The sequence below is a fragment of the Lycium ferocissimum genome, chromosome 11 (genome assembly GCF_029784015.1).
Source record: "Lycium ferocissimum isolate CSIRO_LF1 chromosome 11, AGI_CSIRO_Lferr_CH_V1, whole genome shotgun sequence".
NCBI classification, from domain to species: domain Eukaryota; kingdom Viridiplantae; phylum Streptophyta; class Magnoliopsida; order Solanales; family Solanaceae; genus Lycium; species Lycium ferocissimum.
Window position 1 is genome coordinate 23182475 of NC_081352.1, and position 7893 is coordinate 23190367.

Genomic DNA, 7893 nt, shown 5'->3' on the forward strand with positions numbered 1-7893 from the left:
CCCAGATCTACCCGGTATGGTTGGAACTAGAGTTCTCGGAAACCGTCTGCTCGGAATCTTCAGACTCAGCATCGTGAGCTTTCTTGGCCCTCTCCTTAATTTCTTTGGCTTTGAGTATCCGGGCCTGGAGGTCCTCTAACCCCTTTTCAACCTCTTCGAGGGTAATCCTCCGGGATTTCTACCGCTCATACTCAACCAGAATCGTAGAACAAGACTTGACAGTCTCTGTGTCTTTGAGGGACTCTTCTAGGTCGGCCTCGGCTTTTTTCAATTTTGCCTCTAGTTCGGATCTCTCTTCGAGAAGAACTATTTGAATTTGATTAGCCAACTCAAGCTCGGCCTGAAGCATATCATTGGCCTCTGCAGCCTCCTCGAGCTTGCTCTTGAGCTCGTCACTAATCCGAGCTCGTTTCTCGGCTTTCTGTTCGGCCACCCTCAACTTTTTCTTGTCATTAGCACTCTCGGATTCAAGCTGTTGATGCCTTTCTGCCATCCTCACGGTATCGGCCTTGACCGAGTCAAGTTCACTTCGAAGTTGAGAAATAGTGGCCTCGAGTTCACCAAGCCTTGAAATAACATGGGCATTGTCTTGGTTAAGACCGACATTATCCGCTTTAAAGAGCCGATTCTTTTCAACCATATCGGCCAACTCGGCCTTCAAGCGAAGATTTTCGGCATTTGCCGCCTCGAGCTCCGGTTGAAGGTTGGGAAGAGTAGCGGCCCGGCTCAGTTGGTCTTCTTTTTCCTGCAAGAGGAGTTGGAACTTCTCCGTTTCTCGGCCCTGGGCATCCAGCTGGCCCTTTAAGTCGTCAACCTCGTGTTGGGCACGGACAAAGCCCTCATTAACGAGCACAACACTCTGTAGAAGAAGAAACAAATCGAGTTAAGAAATTAGATAAGCGAGAGTTGAAAATCACACATTGAATTACGGAAAGATAAGTGTAAAGCTTACCCAGTTGCCTGCATGCATGCCTTCGTTAATAAGGCACTGACAAGGGACCCCGGCCATCTTTTTCTTATCCGAGTCCGAAATAAGTGGCCTCAGATAACTTGCTGCTCCCACAGGACGGGACAAAAAGCTACAATCTTCGGGGACGGTGATCACGGCCGACCTCGTCCTTCTCGATTCCACATTGGGGGCCGGGAAATTACCTAAAAGGGAATCCCTTGTGCCCGTTTCGGTGGACCGGCTAGCTTACCTCGTGGCTCGAGGAATAGGAAGGTGTCCGAACCCAGCTGCTTCCCCGGTTGCAGGAGGGATATCCGAGAACATGTCATCCAAGTTATCGAACCTCGGTGCAGGAGTAGGAGAAGTCGAAACGGCTCCAACAGCCTCGGTGGAAGCAGGTGCCTCGGATGTGGTAGCTTGGTCTCTCTCTCTCTCTCTCTCTCTCTCTCTCTCTCTCTAACCATTATCTCTCTCTCTCTCTCTCTCTCTCTCGGAGGCGATCTCTCTCTCTCTCTCCTCTCTTGATCGCCTCGGTATCCGAAGACGGGCCAGACCTTCTAGGCCTCTTTACCAAGGGTGCCACTTTGGGCGAACCATCACCTGAAATATCGATAAATTCAATGGACCTCAGTGGAATTGAAAAAAGAACATCATCTTCCCCACCTGTGTGCGGGGTCGGGATGGAAGTTCCTTCCTCAGTTGTAGGTAAGGGCGCAATGGTAGTTCCCTCCTCTAGAACAGAGGCGACAAAAGGGCCCTCACCAACCCTTCGAATAAGAATGTCGGACTCTGGTTCATCCCTCAGGGTCCGAACAACGCTCCTCGGCCTCTTCTTTTGTTTCTCCCCTTTGGCCGAGGGCTTTCTCTGTCTCTTTTTGGCTGCAGCAATGAGCCGGGATGACCCTGCCGTATCAAATTCAGGGGCCAGTGCTGCAGTCTTGGCTGTTGATTCGGGTCTTGGCTCCACCGAGCCCTTGGGCAAGCCTGAATACCAAAGGAGTTAATAAAAAGAAAAAGAGAAAACGGGATGATGCAATAAGTACCGAATCAGGGAGAAGATTACCATGATTTTGGGCCTCCCACCGGCCACGGGACAGGTCCCCCCATGTCTGTTCTAAATGACGGTGTTGGCTAATGATTGCCCCAACCCACTCGGAAAGGTTCCGGACAGCAAAAGGTATCCATGCCTCGGCTATTAAAAAAAAATCACATATGTATGTAAGGGAGCAATTTGGGCAAAATATAGAGGAAAGATAATTATAGAAGGGAGACAACTGAGAAACTTATGTCTATTGTTCCACTTTTCCGGAAAGGGCATGCGATCAGCCGGAATAATGTCTGTGGTCCTTACCCGGACATAACGTTCCAACCATTCTCGATCTCTATCCTCATTGAGTTTGGAAATAATCGGGTTCCGACCTCGTTTGGCGACCTTTATCACGCCCCCTCGGAAGATTCTCGGAGAATACAACCGGATGAAGTGCGCCAATGTGAATTCCCTTTTGGCGTTATTGGCCAGTAGGGGGAGGCAGGCCACGATCCTCCAAATAATCGACCCAATTTGGGCCAAGATCACGTTGTACGTCCGGCACATCTCAAGAATAACCGGATCAATTGGAGGATCGAATTTGAGCATGAACGGATACGTGTAAACGTATAGGAAACCTTCTCTATAATCGTTAATGGACTCGTCGGGCTCGGAGGAGAACACTTGTATTGGATGCTTATCCCATCCACATTCGGCCCGGACCCGAGGGAGGGGATCCTCCGTAATAGACGAAGGGTATCGCCTTACGTCGAAACCCCTATCCGCGATTGGAGATGGCTTCTCGACATCAAATTCGTGGCTATAATTGGGTCTGGACGGTATTATGTCCAGAGCAGTCAGTTCCACGAATATTTTTCCTTTGGGTTTTGAAACAGGCTCGGCTCCCGGAGAAGAAACCGAGGGAACATCTTGGGAAGTAGATTCGGTGTTGGCAGATATTTTGAAGATGAAAGAGTGTATGAAAATTTGAGAATTTGAAGAATCATATAGGAGTTTCACGACAAGAACAAAACAATGAAAGAAAAAATATTAGAAGGATGGAAGAGACAATTAAAAGATGCAAAAAAAAAAAAAAAAAAAAAAAAAAAAAACTTGAAGATTCAGAGCAAATGAAGTCAACAAAGAAGCTTTACGATTAGGTAAGCAATAAGCAAGAAGTAGAGAATGTGAGGTGAATGTGAAATGAAAGTGAAAGTGAAAGCGAAAAAATGGAGCTGTTTTGGGCCTTATATAGGCATTCCACTGTAGCGGTTACAAAGAACAACCAATTGAGCGGCGACACATGTCCCACAATTAATGAGACATGATATGGAGCGACGTGGGTTAAGGTAGTTCTTGAGGTCGACCACTCGGGGCGAGACACGTGGCCGATGTCAGAAGGACGTGACATAACTGTTCCCACCAAATTTGAAGATAAGATAGAGCTTATGGAAGTACCGGTTTTGGGACTTATCCACTTCCCGTTACTCCAGTAAAACTACGATCCGGAAAGTGTGGGGACTATCTGTATACGGTAAAAATCGGGTCACTGTATGACCCCTGTGTCCGGAGCCGAGGGTAAGTCCAAATAAGCATGAGCATGTTCGGTCTTTTCTTCACACCGGGGTATTGTACCGGATGCTGTTGACCCGAGACAAGAAAAGCGTGTCCGTTGGTTCGGGTACGCCGATCCAAACTCAAAGTGTTTGTTGGTCCGGGTACGCCGATCCAAACTCAATGTGTCCGTTGGTCCAGGTACGCCGATCAAAATTCAAAATGTCCGTTGGTCCGGTTAACCGGTTGCGATGTTGCCACGCGTCGTAGAAACCGTTTCTGCCATTTTGTACTGACGACCGTACGGTCCTACCTTATCTTTTTTAGGATTTCTTTATTCATAAGTGTTTTTCTGTTGCATTAAAGGCCCATAAGGCATAACTATAAATAGAGGACATTCTCCCACTTTTTGGGGTTAGCTTTTCAGATCTCAACATTGTAATAATCAAATATATTAAAGCTCTCTCTCTCTCTCTCTCTGATATTGGTCCGGATTTGTGGTGTTCTTGTTTAATTTTATTTATTCATTCAACATTACATATTACTTAATATATATATTTAGTGTAAATCACCAACCACAATACACATCTTCACAGCAATAACACACATATATACATATTTAGCAACAAACAAATACATAGGCATTTCCTACCAACCAAATAGATTAAAATTCACTCACATATCCTATACCTCACTTACAAATTTAATTGTTACCGAAATCCGGGGTAAACAGAGCCAAGACAGAATTTCATACTTTGGCTGAACTTACATCGGAGACTGAGAACAAAGCATACACTGCTGAAACGGGGCATGCAAGTGATGCAGATTTTATTTTATGTAGCAATGCGCCAGAAACTAGAAAGCATCTATTCTTTGGGTGCCAGTTTACTCGGGAACTTGGGCAAAAGCTACTCAGATGCAGAAATGGGATAGTAGGATTCAGGACTGGGAATTAGAATGGCTATGGGTTCAACAACAGTCAAGAGGTAAACACCCAGAGAGAGTACTGCTAAAAGCTAGCTTAGCTACTATGGTATATGGGATTTGGATTGGGAGGAATATGCGAGTGTTTCAACATAAGACTTCCACATGAGACATTATGCTGCACCAATGAAGCTCAACCTGTGTGTTAGAGTCAGACACAACATGAAGCTTCTTAGCTATATCAGCTCCTTGGGAGCTTAGGAAATTGGTAGTTTTGTTTTTCTACTGGTATAGAGGTTTCATACTGAGAGGGGACACTACAATGCAAGGCATATATTGCTACAAAGTACATTGTAGCTAAATATAAAAATTTCCGTGGCTAAACAGCCACAATATTTTTTCCCGTAGCAAAATGTAGCGTGGGTAAAAGTTAGCTACAGACTTTACATGGTCCGTGGCTAAGGACTTATACTTATTGTTACGAATTTTTTAATCATGTAGCAATATTAGTAAAACTTTTTGCAACGAAATATATGCTTATAGCAAATGAACTTATTCTTTTGCCACAACAAATAACCTTTGTAGCGAACTTAATATTGTTGCCACAAGATGTTATGCTGTGGCAAAAGATTTAATATATTTGCCACGAAAAATTAAATTTTATGGCTATTTTTATAGTTTAGTCTCGTGGCAATAGTGTTTGTATTTAGCTACAAGTTGAAAAAATTGATAGCTATAAATTTAAGTATTTGCCACAAACATTTTCATATGTAGCTAAGGATTCATTCTTTTTGCCATGGAATATATAAAATTATAACTAAATTTTTCTTTATTTACTACGAAAAGTGAATATAGCCATGTTCTTATTGCGTAATCAATTATATATACGTCTAGCTACAAACTAAGAGATTATATTGTTACAAAGTCATGAATTTTCCACAAGTGAGTCACAATATTTTTTCCAATGTAGCTAAGAATAAACAAAAAAAATTGATTCCAAAATAGAATTCAAGTTATAAATAATTGTACATTTAAATTTCAGAACACCATTGCACATAATTTTTCTATAACGCTAGCACTATCTTTCTTGAGATCCAAAACGGTACAATCTTCTCCTTCCACGGTCTCTGACTGCATCTCAGCTTGATCAATATAGATCTTAGCTTGATTGCTACTCTGATAATTCCACCAATCTACCTGTCAATTTAAGCAAAATAAGTTAATACTAAGAAGAGAAAACAATTGATCACATAAATATTTCTAACAAGTATAACTTGATACAAATGAAGCTTTCAGTATAGCAAAGCTCCAAAAAATTCAGAAGACTTAGTAGGCGTTTGGCCATCCCATAGTTTGAAATCATGATTTCAAACCAGCGTTTCGACATACGTTTTCAGTCATGATTTGAAACCATGGTTTCAAACCTCAAAATCATCCAAAAAAGCACGATTTGGGGTTTGAAACCATGATTTCAACTTTTTTAAATATAAAATTTAACCCATAAGTTTATATTTTGTAAAAAAGATCCATAAGTTGGTAGATATTTTTAATAATTACCCCCATCAATCATTTACCAATCTCATTAACTTCCACCAACCTTTATTTATTTCTACCAACCTTTAATTTATGTGGGAAGATTATATTAAAGAGTAGTTACATTACTATTTTCGTTTTTATCGAACTAAAGTTTGATTAATTGATGTTGCATTTTTTAGAAAGGCCTTCTAGTAATGTACTAATTTTGTTATAAACTATGATTTGCTCATTTGGTAAGATTATATAAGAATGTTTAGATAGTTTTCACAATTTGTAGGATTTTTATGTCTATAAGAAAAAAATACAACTTAAAATGTTCAAATTGTATGCCCAAACATGGTTTGAAACCATGTCCAAACGAGGCCTTAATCTTTTGCACCAAAAACTTGGCAAAGTACATCAAAACACCCTTAAACTATACCCAAAATATTGATATCACACCTAAACTATACGAGCGACCTATTACACACCTTAACATCTTAAAAGTGAATTAAATTACCCCTCGGTTATGCACCAAAACCCCCCAATCTTGAATGGCGCAGGCGACACTCACCCTTGGGTGAAGCCACGTATTAAATGAACTGATTTATTTTCTAATGACGCCATTATAATATATTTAACATAATAAACTCATTTTAATACCCAAACCCATTTTTAACACCCCATACCCATTTTAACACCCCAAACCCGTTTCAAATCACCCAAACCCACATGTACGCCCAAATCCTAATTCAAGAAGACCAAACGACACCACAAACAACAAATCGTTCAATATTGGTCCTAAATCATATATTGAGCAGGTAAACTAAAAAGATATATGTATTTTGCCCCAAAAACTTCTTTTAACAAAATGTCAATCAAAGAAGAAGCATCTCTTGAATCACATTTCAGAAGTTTCAACCAAATATTAATAAGTTTTTACTGGATACCGATCTAATGGAGTAATAAGCATAAATATTTAAACTTTTTTCTCCCAAATAAACTAAGAAGAAGAATAAAGATGCTTGATTTAACATGATACAAACGAAGGATGAAGTACACATTGAAACTGATAAAGAGGAAGAAGAAAAGTAAGTAAAAAAATACATAATTGTATACTACTGCTCCTATGATAATGACAGAGAGTGAGATTCAAAAAGAAAAAGAAATACCTGCTCAAAATTTATGATAACTCTCTCCGTCCAACTCAAATTTCAGCAATGCATTCCACAATATCATTGATCTTGAAACCTGCTCTCCACTTGAACATAAGTTTAACAAAAATATTACCCAGCAAAAGAAGTTGTTTTTAGAGACAGAAACGCCAATTTTCTGGAACTTCTTCGCTGAATAAGGCATAAAAAAATCCATGTTAGAGATACCTATTTTTCTTCCATCAATCTTTTCGAAAAAGTAAGGCAGAAGTACCAACTTCATGAAACTATTTTCTCATTCAGAGGTTGACGGAAGAAATTGAGAAGCGGGGAGGGGCGTGGCGGCTGGTGATGAAAAGAAAGTGAGGGCTAGGTTTTGGGATCTTTTTTCTTGTCTAATTACCGTCCCTTTCTTGTTTTATACACCATTTACTTCTTTAATTAACAAATTGTGGTTAAAATGTTACCTATTAAAAAGCAACATAGGATTATAACTATTTTTAATTTACATAAATAATAAGGAACAAATTAATTATTTTAATGAAAAAATTGATATTCTGAAATATATTATATAGTCCAAAATATAAAAATTATTAAAAATAATCAAGATATTTAGCAACAAAAATAATGTTTCGAAAGATTACCAACAATTATAACTAGGTAGCTATTTAAAAACTCACATATAATACTTTTTAAAATTGGGGTTATGATAGTGTTAGCGTTTCATATGCTCCTATTTCAATTATATTACAAATTCTTAATTAGATTTA

At 39.8% G+C, this 7893-nt stretch overlaps 1 long non-coding RNA gene across 1 annotated transcript; it reads right to left on the minus strand.

The window, feature by feature from the left end:
- Positions 1-5345: 5345 nt before the first annotated feature.
- Positions 5346-7330, minus strand: LOC132037362 (uncharacterized). Its single transcript, XR_009409857.1, has 2 exons — positions 7142-7330; positions 5346-5651 (listed from the first exon to the last, which is right to left on the minus strand). It is a non-coding gene; the product is annotated as an uncharacterized LOC132037362 (long non-coding RNA).
- Between the last annotated feature and the right edge of the window lie 563 nt (positions 7331-7893).